Raw genomic sequence first — 14908 nt, forward strand, 5'->3', positions numbered from 1 at the left:
CTAACTATTTGCTCAATGAATAAAGTGACCTGAATCACAAGTACTACTTAGGAAGTTTTAGTGACACTTCCGAGCATCAGGAAGCACAAACGTACGAAATCACAGATAACAAATATACAAAAAATTCAGCCATATAGTATCTATGCAAAACACACCATTACTCACTCCCAAAGATGAAAAAAATCTGTAAAAATGTAGCATCGAAGGAGCCCAATTGCCAAATAGCTGTCAAACAATTGTTATCACAAAAATTTCATATTATGAGATCTATATGGTTGTAATAATAATGCTTCATAACAGTAAACTCACAGTTGGCCACTGGATGCCATATGATTGTCAACTCCACCTAGATGTATAGCTAAGTAGTAATGAGGTGGTGAGAACCAAAGGGGCCTAAAGCACATTGTAGTCAATTTTAAGATTGCTTTATGTATGCATGTTCCTGAATCTGTCGTTCTTATGGTGAATCAGCTTTATGAGTGATGTACCCCTACACTCCAATTATGAAAATTCATGAAAACCTGTCTCACTGATTCCTGTGATATTCTCTTCCATAAAGACCCAAAACCCCCCCCATGAACCATGGACCTTGCCGTTGGTGGGGAGGCTTGCGTGCCTCAGCGATACAGATAGCCGTACCGTAGGTGCAACCACAACGGAGGGGTATCTGTTGAGAGGCCAGACAAACGTGTGGTTCCTGAAGAGGGGCAGCAGCCTTTTCAGTAGTTGCAAGGGCAACAGTCTGGATGATTGACTGATCTGGCCTTGTAACAATAACCAAAACGGCCTTGCTGTGCTGGTACTGCGAACGGCTGAAAGCAAGGGGAAACTACAGCCGTAATTTTTCCCGAGGGCATGCAGCTTTACTGTTTGATTAAATGATGATGGCGTCCTCTTGGGTAAAATATTCCGGAGGTAAAATAGTCCCCCATTCGGATCTCCGGGCGGGGACTACTCAAGAGGATGTCGTTATCAGGAGAAAGAAAACTGGCATTCTACGGATCGGAGCGTGGAATGTCAGATCCCTTAATCGGGCAGGTAGGTTAGAAAATTTAAAAAGGGAAATGGATAGGTTGAAGTTAGATATAGTGGGAATTAGTGAAGTTCGTTGGCAGGAGGAACAAGACTTCTGGTCAGGTGACTACAGGGTTATAAACACAAAATCAAATAGGGGTAATGCAGGAGTAGGTTTAATAATGAATAGGAAAATAGGAATGCGGGTAAGCTACTACAAACAGCATAGTGAACGCATTATTGTGGCCAAGATAGATACGAAGCCCACACCTACTACAGTAGTACAAGTTTATATGCCAACTAGCTCTGCAGATGATGAAGAAATTGAAGAAATGTATGATGAAATAAAAGAAATTATTCAGATTGTGAAGGGAGACGAAAATTTAATAGTCATGGGTGACTGGAATTCGAGTGTAGGAAAAGGGAGAGAAGGAAACATAGTAGGTGAATATGGATTGGGGGACAGAAATGAAAGAGGAAGCCGCCTGGTAGAATTTTGCACAGAGCACAACATAATCATAACTAACACTTGGTTTAAGAATCATGAAAGAAGGTTGTATACATGGAAGAACCCTGGAGATACTAAAAGGTATCAGATAGATTATATAATGGTAAGACAGAGATTTAGGAACCAGGTTTTAAATTGTAAGACATTTCCAGGGGCAGATGTGGACTCTGACCACAATCTATTGGTTATGACCTGTAGATTAAAACTGAAGAAACTGCAAAAAGGTGGGAATTTAAGGAGATGGGACCTGGATAAACTAAAAGAACCAGAGGTTGTACAGAGATTCAGGGAGAGCATAAGGGAGCAATTGACAGGAATGGGGGAAATAACTACAGTAGAAGAAGAATGGGTAGCTTTGAGGGATGAAGTAGTGAAGGCAGCAGAGGATCAAGTAGGTAAAAAGACGAGGGCTAGTAGAAATCCTTGGGTAACAGAAGAAATATTGAATTTAATTGATGAAAGGAGAAAATATAAAAATGCAGTAAGTGAAACAGGCAAAAAGGAATACAAACGTCTCAAAAATGAGATCGACAGGAAGTGCAAAATGGCTAAGCAGGGATGGCTAGAGGACAAATGTAAGGATGTAGAGGCCTATCTCACTAGGGGTAAGATAGATACCGCCTACAGGAAAATTAAAGAGACCTTTGGAGATAAGAGAACGACTTGTATGAATATCAAGAGTTCAGATGGAAACCCAGTTCTAAGCAAAGAAGGGAAAGCAGAAAGGTGGAAGGAGTATATAGAGGGTCTATACAAGGGGAATGTACTTGAGGACAATATTATGGAAATGGAAGAGGATGTAGATGAAGATGAAATGGGAGATATGATACTGCGTGAAGAGTTTGACAGAGCACTGAAAGACCTGAGTCGAAACAAGGCCCCCGGAGTAGACAATATTCCATTGGAACTACTGACGGCCGTGGGAGAGCCAGTCCTGACAAAACTCTACCATCTGGTGAGCAAGATGTATGAAACAGGCGAAATACCCTCAGACTTCAAGAAGAATATAATAATTTCAATCCCAAAGAAAGCAGGTGTTGACAGATGTGAAAATTACCGAACTATCAGCTTAATAAGTCACAGCTGCAAAATACTAACACGAATTCTTTACAGACGAATGGAAAAACTAGTAGAAGCCAACCTCGGGGAAGATCAGTTTGGATTCCGTAGAAACACTGGAACACGTGAAGCAATACTGACCTTACGACTTATCTTGGAAGAAAGATTAAGGAAAGGCAAACCTACGTTTCTAGCATTTGTAGACTTGGAGAAAGCTTTTGACAATGTTGACTGGAATACTCTCTTTCAAATTCTAAAGATGGCAGGGGTAAAATACAGGGAGCGAAAGGCTATTTACAATTTGTACAGAAACCAGATGGCAGTTATAAGGGTCGAGGGACATGAAAGGGAAGCAGTGGTTGGGAAGGGAGTAAGACAGGGTTGTAGCCTCTCCCCGATGTTGTTCAATCTGTATATTGAGCAAGCAGTAAAGGAAACAAAAGAAAAATTCGGAGTAGGTATTAAAATTCATGGAGAAGAAATAAAAACTTTGAGGTTCGCCGATGACATTGTAATTCTGTCAGAGACAGCAAAGGACTTGGAAGACCAGTTGAATGGAATGGACAGTGTCTTGAAAGGAGGATATAAGATGAACATCAACAAAAGCAAAACAAGGATAATGGAATGTAGTCTAATTAAGTCGAGTGATGCTGAGGGAATTAGATTAGGAAATGAGGCACTTAAAGTAGTAAAGGAGTTTTGCTATTTGGGGAGCAAAATAACTGATGATGGTCGAAGTAGAGAGGATATAAAATGTAGGCTGGCAATGGCAAGGAAAGCGTTTCTGAAGAAGAGAAATTTGTTAACATCCAGTATTGATTTAAGTGTCAGGAAGTCATTTCTGAAAGTATTCGTATGGAGTGTAGCCATGTATGGAAGTGAAACATGGACGATAAATAGTTTGGACAAGAAGAGAATAGAAGCTTTCGAAATGTGGTGCTACAGAAGAATGCTGAAGATTAGATGGGTAGATCACATAACTAATGAGGAAGTATTGAATAGGATTGGGGAGAAGAGAAGTTTGTGGCACAACTTGACCAGAAGAAGGGATCGGTTGGTAGGACATGTTCTGAGGCATCAAGGGATCACCAATTTAGTATTGGAGGGCAGCGTGGAGGGTAAAAATCGTAGAGGGAGACCCAGAGATGAATACACTAAGCAGATTCAGAAGGATGTAGGTTGCAGTAGGTACTGGGAGATGAAAAAGCTTGCACAGGATAGAGTAGCATGGAGAGCTGCATCAAACCAGTCTCAGGACTGAAGACCACAACAACAACAAAGACCCAAAGCACAAATTTTAATTGCTGCACAAATGCTCACTGGCCACCCTGATGCCCATTCCTTCATGAAAGCTGGAACCTGTTGAAGAAATGTCTCATCATAACATAACATTCCATGATTTTATCATTTCAGCATGTAAAATGGACACAGAGGATTTCAGAACATTCAAAAAAGTTAGAAACCTCACTACCAAACCAAAACTGATACTCATTGCATACATTTCAGAAATTTTACGAGGCGGAAGTTTCCGACAGGTTGCATTCATCATAAGAGTCATGGAAGGCCACCATTTTCTTCAGGTCACACCAAAGCGGGCCACGAATTGACGTTTTCCCACACTTTGTGGATGCCTTACAAAGCTAGTGCCCAAATACTTAGATGGAAACCATATATCAACCTTGAAACACAAAGACTTAATGAAACAAACAGAATATAATGAAACATATACAGTTAATAAGACTACTAGATTTCATTCCTAAAGTGAATAGACAGAGAATGTGTTCTATGAAAATTATGATACAAAGATGATGAAGTATTGTGATGGGTCATAAACGTGTGAGTCATGCATTTTATATGTTTTTATGTTCTGAGTCTTAATTCACATTAATTACAAACTACACGACAGTCAAAAAGACACTGTTGTTGGTAGCTTATATATAAAAATTTTGTGGATTAAGATTAATAATAATATTACTAAATATTAACTAAAATTTCGTAATATAAAATGGATACATGGATTTTATAGGAAATATAGGATGTTGAGACATGGTTCAAAAACAAGTCAAACCAATGAGACTGGTAATTTGCCTACAAATTTGATTTTTACAAACATCTATTTTGCTCAAAACTTTCTTTCTGTGCTTTTGTCTCTTATGGTTCTCAGTGCTTCAAATGAAATCTATAAAAGTGACATTCTTGATTATAAGTAAGACGTAAATAAGATTTATTATTCACAACACTCACAGGTGCACTTGAAAATGGCATTGTAAGTCGAAACAGGCAATCTTGCTGTGCAGAAATATCTGAATGCAAACAAATGAATGTAACATGAAAGCTACTTTGGGTTGGGGTTGTTTTGGGGGATGAGACTAGACAGCGAGGTCTCATTGGATTAGCGAAGAATGGGGAAGGAAATCGGTCGTGCCATTTCAGAAGAACCATTCCAGCATTTACCTCGAGCGATTTAGGGAAATCACAGAAAACCTAAATCAGGATGGCTAGACATGGGTCATGGCAGCTACTGGAATTGACTTTTTTTGAAAGCCTAAATATACACCACATACTTTCCACTGATAATCAAGGGCCCGAATGATGTTATGAAGTTTGCCATTGCAGTCTTAGTGTATTTTCCCCCTGTAAACCATTGCTGTGCTTCGCTTAAGATGTACAATTTCCCACACTGTGTTTCTTTTAAGAAGTACAATTGATCATAATAATATGGAATGAATCATTTTACACAAACATTGCACATTCATATGTAAACATGGCTTTATGTGATCATCTACAATTCTGCGATTTGTTTAAATGTTGAGTTGAGTTAGTGATTGCTACCCATAATCTTTCACAAATTATAAGAATAGAAATTTTTCTATAAAGTGAATGGAGTTGTCAAGGAGAAACTTCTGCAGTTTGTTTTCGAATTTAACTTTGCTGTCAGGCATTTCATAACATTGGTAAATTATCAAAAACTGTGCATTCCTTTCTGTGCTAAAACAACTGTAAAGTGGAATAATGAATATCAATTTTTTCTTCTGATTCTGTGTTGGAACTATGTGCATCATTGTTCCTTTGAACTGCAGTAGATTATTTACAACAAACACCATGAGAGAATAAATTATTCTGTGAGGCAGTAGTCAAAATGCCCAACTCCTTAAGCAGATGTTTACAAAATGATAATGGGTAGGCAACTCGTTTTTGAGCAATGAATGGTTTCTTTCTTAAAAATGAGTTACTCCAGAACATTATTCCACATGACGTTATTGAATAAAAATAAGCAAAATATGTCAACTTATTGATTTGTCCCTCCCAAAGTTTTACAATGATTCAACATGCAAACTAAGTCGTTTCAGGAGTTCCAAAATGAGTTTTGTCCAGTTTAAATTCTCATAAATGTGGACATCTAAAAGTTTTGAAGTTTCCAACCTATTTATTATTTCCTCACCCTGTGTCACACTTTTCATTGGTGGTGTACTATACTCAAAACTACTTTTAAGAATGTAATTTACCATTTCTATTTCCGTATATATGTTTGGATTGATTTTAGACAGATAATGGCCAGCACAAACTGGATGTCAACAAAATGGAACAGGCCATCACGCAACTTCACCACCAAGTGGCAGAGGATTTGCAAAGCTGGCCTCATACAGGACAAGTTTTATGACTCTCTTACTGCTATTTCCTGTTGAGGGGCCATTTTTTCATGTGAAAAGGGGAAACTGTTATGACATCTCAAGCCATAAGTTGACATCCATCAGGTCATTCACGCAAAATGTTATCTTCTGGTGCATGGATTGTGTTGAATCATGGAAGGTTTTTGATCAAAAATGCTAGCTTGCCTCATTTACTGGTGTATTACTCATTCTAACTGTAGTCTAAGGTGTAAAAGAATCACATTTCATTTGTAAATGGACTTACCCAAGCGATATTTTCTTTTACGTATATGAATTTTAGTTGTGCTGTTTACTTTCATCGTACAGGTTTTATTTCTGTCGTTTCACTTCAGATTTCATATCAGTCCAAGTCTAAAAGCTCTCTGTGTAGACATTGTGAGACAGAAATATTGGAAACTGACCAGACATAGCAAAATCTGTTTTCAGCATTTTCGGGAAGAGAACATAGGGAAAACATCAGTTTCGTGTGTCTGTGTTAAGGAGAGTGCTGGATTATGAAAGCTACCTTTCACATCACATACCTCTCTTCTTGGTCATTCTAGGAGTATGATAAAAAGTTACATCAATGAGACCAAATGCGTCGTGTTATTGGATCAAATATGTGTTTAATACTAGACAAACTTCTGAAATCGTGTTTCTGACACTGTGTTATTCGCAAAAGCACTGTAACATTTACTATTCAGGATTAGTGTTGCATGCCCACCACGGAAATTAAGAACAAGAAGCAATCGTATACAATGCTCTGCTAATGCTTTTAGATATCTAACATGACTCCACTATCTACAAACAAGTCCCTACCACACCCTAGCAGGGAAATGAGGCAACTGTTCCTGAACTGAACGACATTTCCAGGGAGGAACATACGAGTATTGGCCTAGTGATTAGAAGGGTATAAGAGACAACGAAAATAATCTGAAGAACAAAATAAAAGGATGTTTAGTTCACAACTTCTGCTGACAATGAGTAATCCAGTCTATCTTAAATGAACGTAGTGCTCTGCATAAAGTCTACATCAAAATATTAGAAGTTATAAATATCTCTTCAAGAAGGTAGGGTTCGTTTCTTACAAGTAGGAGCGAAGGTATGACAAGATATCAGTTCAAGATTATTTTACCATTCAGTAAGTTTTCACTTTCGGTTCTAGTATAATATTTTTTCAGGTACATCCTCTGCATTTGTATTTTGCTCTGATTTTTTAGTCTTTGATTTATTTCTGTATGGAACAATGTTAATTATCTTCCTTTCCACAACTGTATCGTATTTTTCCTTCAGAAAACTTGTACTTGAATAATTTTAATCTCCAATACAACTTGAACTACCCATTTAATTTTCACACTCATTTCTAACAGGGATACAGATTTTAATAATTCTATGGCTTCATATCAATGTACAGTGAAAAACTGAGTTTTCGCAGGAATGAATTACTTACACTTATGTTTCCCCCACCACCACTTGCATAAGTCAGTTTATATGTGGAAACACCCTACTTGCACATTGGCCAGCTTTACATGTAGGTTAAGAAATTTAAAAGGCATTTAACTTTCCTATAGGATGGTGCTTCCCTCACCATCATATATGAACTACAAAAACTGCTGATGGGTGCATCTGCTCTAAATTTGCTCCAGTTCTATTTGACAGCACAAATCTTCAATCGTTCATTTATGCACATGAAAAGTTTAGCGTATCGTCAAAATAATGGGATTAGTCTTCAACTAAGTAAATAAATACTTTGTAAAGTGGCAAGATGTTCTCAAACAGTGTGATAGGAAGATAATTCTAGCATTTAGCAACTCCAAATAATCGCTTACTTGTAACTTAGTAACACACCAACATTTGGGGTGACTAAAGCATTAAAAAGTATTATAACTGAGAGTTTGAACATGCTAAGGTGCATATTACTGCGGAGCAGTCAATACTCTAAAGGTGTTTACACTTCAGTTTAATGATAGTTTTATTTACTTTTATCATTGAGTGTAAATATTATGATGAAATGGAAATTTATTTGTGACTTCAAAGATTTAAAATTACTGTTGACCCTCATTAAAATCCTTTGTAAATAGAACAGCATTCCAGTTGGTGCTATCAGTAAATAATGACTGTTCCACACAATAGTGCAATATTTGGTTAGAAAATTACGTAACTCACCAAACAGCATCTGGGACCTATCACAACGTTTTCTAACTTTGATGTTCTCAGTTGAAGTCCATATCTGGTGGGGCTTGTAACTTACATCCTATGAATATATGCTGTTTCTAACCATCAGATAATTGAGGATTTATCGAAAACGCGTTGTTATTGTTATGATGTGCTTTAATAAAATGCCTGGAAATGTCATATTGGTATTTTGTTATTTTCTTGTGATACCTTGCATGCAATGAAAGCACACTATTTTAAGGCAGCAGCAAATTCAAGATTCATCAAAAATGCGTCGTTCTTGGTAAGATTTATTATAATTAAATGTCGGTAAATAACATATAGCCTATTAAAGCTTTCAGAAGATTGTGACATAAAATATGTAGTTGGTTGTTGCAGAAGTTGAGAGTAGTGTAGTTGGTAGAGGAGCTGAGTTATGAGGCTATGTGTACCTAATTCATGTCTTGCTATATCCAAGTTTTCTGTTTTACCTTCACGTTTTCTAAAAGGTTGTGGGACTTTCCTATTAAATTAATAGAAACTTTTTCTATATTGTTTGATGTTAGGTAAATGTAAGTGTACTTTCTCTCAGGAGTGAATTTGTCCAAATTTGTAAAGTTTTGTAAGCTGGTGTCCTTACTGCTTGGACACACACCTTTCCTTTTTGTGTTGTAACATGTTCATGGATTTCGAATAGGCTCTATAAATAGCATATGTGTGAGAGAGAAACTGTGCATTTTAAAAGAGCTGTTGTCGGAATTTTATGTGTCCATTTTCGGTAACAGGCTGTGTAGTTTGGGAGCCAGATACAGCTGACGGTTACCAAGACTGAGCGGTACACTTCAAACTCACGTTTACTAGCACATTTCATGTGACATGGACGCTATGTCTCCTGAGGTTGGATTTCTCTTCCATTTCTACATCAACAATATCTGCATTGCCCCATGTGAGGACAGTTTTAGCCAAGTACAAAGAGATGAAAGTAAGGTTGTGATATACCATATTGGCTCCAAAAAGTCGAAGTATAGTATAGGAATTGAATTAACGACGATAAAGTTGATTAATTGCCGAAGCAAACTTCACAAAGGAAATTCTTGATCAGTTTTGTGTTGTAAATTTGTGCGAAATGAAACAATATTTCAAAACATCGACATCTATTTGCTCGCGAAAATACACTCCTGGAAATGGAAAAAAGAACACATTGACACCGGTGTGTCAGACCCACCATACTTGCTCCGGACACTGCGAGAGGGCTGTACAAGCAATGATCACACGCACGGCACAGCGGACACACCAGGAACCGCGGTGTTGGCCGTCGAATGGCGCTAGCTGCGCAGCATTTGTGCACCGCCGCCGTCAGTGTCAGCCAGTTTGCCGTGGCATACGGAGCTCCATCGCAGTCTTTAACACTGGTAGCATGCCGCGACAGCGTGGACGTGAACCGTATGTGCAGTTGACGGACTTTGAGCGAGGGCGTATAGTGGGCATGCGGGAGGCCGGGTGGACGTACCGCCGAATTGCTCAACACGTGGGGCGTGAGGTCTCCACAGTACATCGATGTTGTCGCCAGTGGTCGGCGGAAGGTGCACGTGCCCGTCGACCTGGGACCGGACCGCAGCGACGCACGGATGCACGCCAAGACCGTAGGATCCTACGCAGTGCCGTAGGGGACCGCACCGCCACTTCCCAGCAAATTAGGGACACTGTTGCTCCTGGGGTATCGGCGAGGACCATTCGCAACCGTCTCCATGAAGCTGGGCTACGGTCCCGCACACCGTTAGGCCGTCTTCCGCTCACGCCCCAACATCGTGCAGCCCGCCTCCAGTGGTGTCGCGACAGGCGTGAATGGAGGGACGAATGGAGACGTGTCGTCTTCAGCGATGAGAGTCGCTTCTGCCTTGGTGCCAATGATGGTCGTATGCGTGTTTGGCGCCGTGCAGGTGAGCGCCACAATCAGGACTGCATACGACCGAGGCACACAGGGCCAACACCCGGCATCATGGTGTGGGGAGCGATCTCCTACAATGGCCGTACACCACTGGTGATCGTCGAGGGGACACTGAATAGTGCACGGTACATCCAAACCGTCATCGAACCCATCGTTCTACCATTCCTAGACCGGCAAGGGAACTTGCTGTTCCAACAGGACAATGCACGTCCGCATATATCCCGTGCCACCCAACGTGCTCTAGAAGGTGTAAGTCAACTACCCTGGCCAGCAAGATCTCCGGATCTGTCCCCCATTGAGCATGTTTGGGACTGGATGAAGCGTCGTCTCACGCGGTCTGCACGTCCAGCACGAACGCTGGTCCAACTGAGGTGCCAGGTGGAAATGGCATGGCAAGCCGTTCCACAGGACTACATCCAGCATCTCTACGACCGTCTCCATGGGAGAATAGCAGCCTGCATTGCTGCGAAAGGTGGATATACACTGTACTAGTGCCGACATTGTGCATGCTCTGTTGCCTGTGTCTATGTGCCTGTGATTCTGTCAGTGTGATCATGTGATGTATCTGAGCCCAGGAATGTGTCAATAAAGTTTCCCCTTCCTGGGACAATGAATTCACGGTGTTCTTATTTCAATTTCCAGGAGTGTATATACATACAAACACATCAAACAATAAATTGTTGATGGTGTACAGCCACAACACTTTATTTCATATATAGGCTAAGTCACCAACCATGTCTTTATTTAGCAAAATTATATCCTACGTAATGTATAACTTATAAACATTTTAATTTTTCTCCTTCAGTGGAGCTGATTTTTTTCACATAATAAATGATATTTAATGAACATTGCTTCATTAGTTTATTGTTATTATTTATAGAGGAAAGTGCCCAAAGGCGGACCCTCATTTTGTTTCTAACTTTTAAATGATAGGAAACTGTAGAAAATTATCTTCCAAAAGGATTTATTATATACTTTGTAATGTTGTGTACCATTTACAATTTACTTTCAGAAAATATAATTAAAAATTAGTATTTTAAAAAAATATAATTGAGAGCCTTGCACTTTGCGAATTGGAAAAATAGTTAACAAAAGCGGACCCCTTGTAAAAAAAAAACGAAAAAACAGTAAACATAATTAGAAATGTGCACTATATTAGTAAGAACATAAACTAGATTCAAAGTATAAGTTTTACATAACAATTTCAGGATTTAATTTTGAAAATTACAAAATATATTCAACAATTAAACCATAAAATGTAGATGACAAAATGAGATAGTTCAGTGACAAAAGTCGCAAATGTACACGTCCCCTTCAGCCCCAGAACAATCTACATGGCCCCAACATGAGCACATAACCCAAAATTCCCCTTTAGAGTATTCAGAAAATTTCCTGCCACAGAACATACACCATGCATCATAATCATTTGATGGGGTAACTCCTGGGAGAAACTCCAATTCAGATGTTCCAAGGGACACGCTGTTTTCATCTTCAGTGCTAGATTATTTCTCATTTTTCTCGAAGTTTAAACGTTTCTTCACGAGTTTCTTGTCTTTACTCAAGGTCTTTGCTGCTGAACCACGCCCCCAGCTTGATTTGCTTTTCAGTCGTTGAGCATGACTCCATGCTTGCTGTTCAGCTTCCTTGGCCTCTTTAGCTATTTGAGCTTTCATCAACTGCGCTTTTTGAGGTGTAGATGTGATGAGTGTAGAACTGCAGGCCTTTCGTCCCCTATTGGAGGTGCTCTTTCTAAGTTTTGGAATGGGAGTGATGTCGAATGGACTTGTCTCATAAGATGTGGTGCCCTGAGGATCTTCAAGTGTAACTGATGATAGCGGAACACCCAGGCTTTTCGAAGTCGATGGTTGATTTACGTCATCACATTCTTCTCTATCCTCTGGAAACCCCTGATTTCCTGATAATTGTTTGTTTGACACAGATTCATAGGAAGATGAATCTCGTTTTTTATTAGCTTCTTCAATGTATTCAGCATCTGAGAACAGGTTTTTGTTCAGCAGGTATATTCCTGTTGCTTCAAATCCATTAATTACTATTTGGGCTGTTTGGCATCTAATATAGGCTTTCCCAAAGATATCCATTACATGATAAGCATTGACAGCACGTTCATTGTGCCTTAACGACTGCCTAATTTCCTCGCTGTAGTAAACTTTGAGACAACCCATGAAAGTTTTGTCCAAAGTTTGCAGTTTGTATGAGCAGTGAGGTGGCAATGAGACCATGGTGACATGATTTGATTTCGCCAAGTCGATCACATCAATATTCTGCGTGTGGCTGAAATGGCCATCCAAGAGCAACAGTACTGGTTTTTCCTCTGTAGGTTTGGCGAATTCAATAAAGTGTCGAAACCACTCAGTAAATAAGTTGATTTGAATCCAGCCTGAAGAGAGCGCTGCTGGAGCACCTTTTTTTCAACTGGTCACTCATATTTTTCCTCAGCAAAATCACTAAAGGAGGCATGAATGATCCACTAGCACTCATGCAAGCAACGATTGTTATAAGAGCTCCATGTTCTTCAGATGTTAAGGAGGCTATCTGCTTTTTACCTTTGAGGCCAATTACTTTTGCTACTTTTGACTGTACCTCAGTAACGCCGCACTCATCAACATTGTAAATTCTGTCAGGAGTGAATTTAAACCTGCCATAAAGATTTTCTAGAAGGTTTTGGAATATCTCTGTGTTTTCCTTGCTAAATCCACAAGCCCTAGCATAGGATGTTCCAGTAGGCTTCCTCTCTGACAGTTTATCCTTGTGGCGCTTAAGAAATAGTTTAACCCACTTTTTACCAACAATTTTATCTTTGAAAGGATGTTCAATGTCATTTCGCTCTGCCAATTGCACGGCCATTCTTCGTAAATCGTAACGAGTAATCGCAAAGAAAGATGCTTCCATAGCAAGACTACAGTGAACAAGTTTATCCTCAAGGTTTTTACACAAAACTGTAGGTCTACCTCTTGTGGCTTTTGTCGCTTCCTCAGGTGTGCCATGCTTTATGTTGGACAACATCATGAGTGTTGTTTTTGGAACATTAAACACTTTACTGGCCTTCTTCCAACCCATCTTCTTTTTCCGAACTGCGTCAATAGATTTAGTCAATTTAGAGGGACTCCACTTTCTTTGGTCAACCTTCCCCATTATCCTCTTGGAATCTGAAACACAATTCCAAGAGAATAAGAGTGTGTACAAATACAGGTAGACTTCAAACATGAAAGTATAAGGGGTCCAGTTTAGGCAACCAAGTGGGGCCCAGTTTTGGCAACTATAGCCTACATTTTGTTAACGGCATCAATTTTTAACCAAACATCTAAATGAGTCGGTTTAGTGATAAGCAAAGACCATGAACCTTACCATTTAAGAATATATACAGGTCGAAACGCTTACCTTCCTATATGTTGGAGAAATAATGAAAAATGTAGCTCGGTGCGAAAGCTTCAACCACTGTCAGAATACGTAATGACGAACAAACAAACAATGAGTGAAGTGGGCGACTGGTGCGCTCCACTACAGACGGGTAGAAGCGTAAGTTAGTGTTCACACTTGGTGCCGCTAGAGTTCAGGAGACTGCAGAGCCAGGAGACTAAGGGGTCCACTTTAGGAGAGGGGTCCGCTTTCGGACACTTTCCTCTACTCTATGTAGGTGTCAGCTCAGTTCTGTTATTGTAAAACCTACATCATTTTTCTCTTTAAAAATATCCTAGTCGTCCTGGAACATTTGTTATTTGTCACGAAAACAAAGTAAAATAATAAAAAAAAGACTAAAAAGAAGCAAAAACACAAAATAAACAACTGAAACACTAGTTAGCGTGGCTAATTTTGGATAACTTCGATCGACACATTTCCCCCATACAACGTCAACGTCAGAACTTTCTTCCCGAGTAACCTTGGCTATGATGTGACGTGAAGTTGTGCGCCATTGTGGCCTTCGTGGATGCCTCTGTTTGGAACGCATTGTGGGATGTTTTGACGTGATGTGGTGTGACGTTCCGTTCCCTCAAGCGCGAATCCTCCTTAACCGATACAAAGTTTCTTTCCTGTATTACTCCTCAAAAAAAACTGTAAAAATTGACTGGATGATTGAAGCAGCAATAAAGACTTAGACGTAGATTCCTATTACACAAGTGTGAGTAGTTCTTAGTTAAGCCCTATCTTATTGCAGCCAAAGAGTCGAGGACAGGTTTCTTGGGAAGGTTATCACATGTATTAGCACAAGTGGAATACTTTTTACTGTCATCATTTAGCTTCGCTGTGATGGATTTTTTTTTTGGTGAAGATTATCTTCCGTATTAGAGTTAACCTATAAATTTTTCTTTCCTGTTTCTTTATGAAATTCTATAGCACTTAGACCTGTGAACGTTACTCTCTAAAAATGTGAGATTTACTGATAGTTTGTATCAATAAATTATGTATTCGTTATATTTACTATGTTGCAAAGTTTTTATGACGGCTAAAATTACGTAACTGCTGCATAAAATGTCTTTTCGCTTCCTTAACTTACTTCATTGTCTCAACATTGCAAGTTTTGCTGGCGACTGCAACAACGTTGGCAGCACTAAAGGC

The sequence above is a fragment of the Schistocerca piceifrons genome, chromosome 3 (assembly GCF_021461385.2).
Source record: "Schistocerca piceifrons isolate TAMUIC-IGC-003096 chromosome 3, iqSchPice1.1, whole genome shotgun sequence".
NCBI lineage: Eukaryota > Metazoa > Arthropoda > Insecta > Orthoptera > Acrididae > Schistocerca > Schistocerca piceifrons.